We start from the raw sequence: 3,901 nt of genomic DNA, 5'->3' as shown, positions 1-3,901 counted from the left end.
CATAATATGACATAATATTAGGACTGTGAGGAGAGAAGCTGATTGGCTGGGACATGTTTTCATAGGGAAGAGTGACAGTTTTATCACTTTAGAGTCAAAGATGTTTTTAAAATATTCTAATTTAATTTTTTTTTCTCTCTCTTTTGACTGACTTATAAATAAGATTTACTATAAATTATTACTACTATAAATTCCTTAATTCACATCTAAGCTGATGCTGACACATTTGTTCCATCCAGAAGAAGAAAGTTTTCATTTTCGATGTCCACTCAGTCCTCAGTCCTTGGGGGGATGGGGGGGGGTGCATCATGTGACCTGGTTGTTTGTCTCTATAAACGACCCTGTGATGGTCTGTTTGTCTCTGTTTGTCTCTATAAACGACCCTGTGATCGTCCCGTTGACTGCTGGGATTGGCACCAGCAACCTTCATGACCAAGATAAGACTCAGTCTTCTTAACTTTGTTGTTGTTTGCGATCTTGGTTATTGTTTGGTTAATTCTGTTCACGTTAAACTGAATTTAATTAATTTTCCATGCAGTTGAAAGTGATGAAGATGATGATGATGATGAAGATGATGGTGCTGAGACACTGTCAGGACATCAGTGCCATCAGAGGTGAGTGGTTGGACCGTGCATCATAAATGTGCAGTAAAGAGATCATCAACACATGTCAATGGTTGTCGGACAGCCGTCTAGCGCCATCTCTGTGTCAATGTGATGATGACAAACGACCGGTCGACTCCACTTGGGAACTCTTGGGAACTCAGACGTCTTCTTCTTGTCCTCCCCCTCTGTGTCACTGATCGTTGGCCCTCTCTCCAGGCCTGTCTCCCCTCCTCTCCTCCTCCCCCCTCTTCTCTCACTTCTTTAATGACAGTGTGTTTTACACAGGCATTCAGAGAACCTCCTCTGCTAATTACGTGACAAACATCTCGTTCGTTGGCGCTAACGAAGAGGAATAGAGAGCCGACGCCACTGGAGTGGTGACGGCGGTGTGTGTGTGTTGGTGTGTGCGTGCACAAACTGGAGTGTGTTGGCGTCAGGCCAGTGACTTATCAACTGGGGCATGCTGGACTCAGCATCTCTCTCTCTCCCCCCTTCCCTCCCTCTGTCCCTTTCATCTCACTCCTGTTTTCCCAACAGAAGATCACTGTAAGGCCAAATAATCTGAACTTGATATTTGATTAAATTTACTATAAACCTTATAAAAGGAGACTTTTGTCACAGAGACTTTGAAGAAAATGCAAATCAAAGCTTTGGGTTTCTTTTTTTCCCCCTCCAAAACTATTAAATTAGCGCCGTTAGCTTTGATAGCCGATTCACCATTGTGGGTTTATTGAAACAAAACACCGAGAGGCAAAAAAAATCTGCAGCGGCTGCAGAACACAGACACTCTCACAGCCTGGAGATAAACCCACACACAGAGGGGAGAAGAGAGGAGAGAGAGTGCGACCTAGGCAGAGGTCCAACGACTCAGCGTGTGATTTTGGGAGAAGTCGCTCTGTCGAGGGGCACGGTCGAACAGAAGATCGCTGTCCTGTACCATCCCCTGTGAAAGGCTGGAGAAACACAAACCATCTGGAGGCTGCGAGGACGCTCTCAGCCCATCAAATATTGAGGATGTTTGTCTGATTTACACAGCCTGTTTAGGAGTGTTTGGACAACTTGGCTGAAGGATTGGGCCTTTAATTAAAGATAATATCATGAGCTAATATCGACCCCGCGACCTTTGCCTCACAGTCGACACAGCAAAGACGAAAAAAAACTCTCTAACGTATTCAGGCCACCGAACAAGACTCCACTCTTCTTCACTCCAAAATGCTAAGCTGGCCTTTTCAGCCCCAAGTCCACCACAGTGACTGCATATTGATTCTGTCATGAAATACTCGCTCCTCACTTCATTCATTAACATCGGGCTTTAATCTAAAAATATAACGGGCAGGGAATAAAACGAGAGTTTTTTCCGCAGCAGAAAGATGGGTTCTGTGCTCCTCACACTGTGCAGCAGGACTCGGAAACGCAGAGGCCCAAAATAGATGTTCTTCTCATAAAGGCCTTCTTCTTTGTAGTCTGCATACAGCAACAACATCTGCGGGGCAGTTTCTACGAGGGGAACAGACTCGGGCAGGCTATCAAAGGGAGGCGATCTCCTGTGCGAAGCGGTGGGCGGAGGACTTCCATATTCCTTCTCTGTGTGCGTCTGTCTCTCTCCCCTCTCCGGCTTGCTTTTCTTTCTTTCTCTCCTTTATCACTTCCTTCCCAAAAAAAATCTGCAGCAATCAAGGCAGTGCTAATAAAAGAGCATTAATATCACCTGTCAGTGCTATCTTTGGAAGCTCCAAATGGAGGGACTGTGAAACAGAAGGATTCACAGTCTGGAGCGGCTCACGGAGGGTCAGGGCTGCAGCGGTGACCGTGGATTGACAAAAAACTTTGAGTCTGACGTGAAATACAAAGATGGCCGAACACTTCTGAACACGTCTTCAAGTCCTTCTTTGTGGGTGTCTGGGGGTTCTTGGGGGTGGGGGGGATTCTAGGGGGTGTTTACTACCAGATAAAGACCTACTTCTTTGACTGATACAGTTCCTTTAAAATAGAGGTTCCCGTATCCAGATCTGAAAGGTCAACAACGACGAGTTGTGGGGATGATGGGAGGTTGGACCACGTGACGCAAACTGGTCACGCAGTATATCATATATGTCAAAATTTTCATCATTATTTTTCTTTTTTTTTTCATTAAAGTTTGGTTAAAAATCTGATTCAGACATTTTCCCCTGTGCAGCCCCCGACTATATTTTCACATTCTTTAATGTCATTATTAATTTGTTCACTGTTTTATACTTTAAATAACAGAACTAGGCAGTTGTGTGACTTAAAGATGTTTTTTTAAGAAGGAAAAACCTTAAATCCATATTTTCAGCACCTGTTTGGAGACGCTTCATTAAAACAACAACAACAATAATAATAATCTAAACAAGTGTTCTCTGCCGTCTCTCTCTCTCTCTCTCTCTCTCTCTTTGCTCTCCGAGAGTTTCCCGTTCCTCTTTTCAAGCTGTGAAAGTGTTAATTTAACTATCAGTCTGCGGGAGTCAAACCGCTGACGGTGTTGAAATCCACTCTGTGGGAATGAATTGGACATGCATTTCCACGGGCCTGTTTCTGTGAGACTCCACTGCAGTTGAGAGCCATAAACCTTTGACTGATGACGGTGAATCCACTGTCTGTTTAATGTAAAACATCAGCACACAGAGACGGAGGCCCTGAGCCGAAAAAGGTGGCATAACGCAGGCTGGAAGGCACGCGGGCAGCGTGATGATAGTGGCTTCATGCGCAGCAGAAGTCAACCCAGGGTCTCGCCTTTGAACTGCCGGGCCGGCTAATTGAAACAGCATTGCCGGGGCATCGGCCGAAGATCTGGATCGCATTCATCCTCGCTCTTATTCAATTTGGTCTCATCGCCCAGGCACGTCCAGAGCTTTTCCCTCCACATGGCAATAAGTCATACCTCTGCCTTTTTTGCCCCGGACGTGTTGCCCATCTGTGTCCCCCGGGGGCCCCGGGGCCACGGAGGCCCACAGCACGCAAAAAAAAAAAAAAAAAAAGGGATTCAGGCGAGGTCTTGAGAAAATACAGGCTGCCTGCCACTGAGCCCCACAAGGTTCTTCTTCACGCCTCTCACCTTGGACCTGACCCTCCCTCCCCCCCGACTCTTCACTTAAACACACACATACACACTCTCTTTACCCTGAGACGCTGAGGATTTACTGTTAAGAGCAGTGGCTGTCAGGAGACTTGAACCGTGCACTTTCTAATTCAAACAAATGCTGCTCCGGGGTCATGGTATTATCATGGAGCCACAAGGTGTTTCAGATGACTCACAAGTGTTGAGTGTTACGCTGATA

Source organism: Cynoglossus semilaevis, chromosome 4, assembly GCF_000523025.1.
Source record: "Cynoglossus semilaevis isolate Cse_v1.0 chromosome 4, Cse_v1.0, whole genome shotgun sequence".
In the NCBI taxonomy this organism is placed as follows: Eukaryota; Metazoa; Chordata; class Actinopteri; order Pleuronectiformes; family Cynoglossidae; genus Cynoglossus; species Cynoglossus semilaevis.
This window is presented reverse-complemented; position numbering follows the sequence as displayed.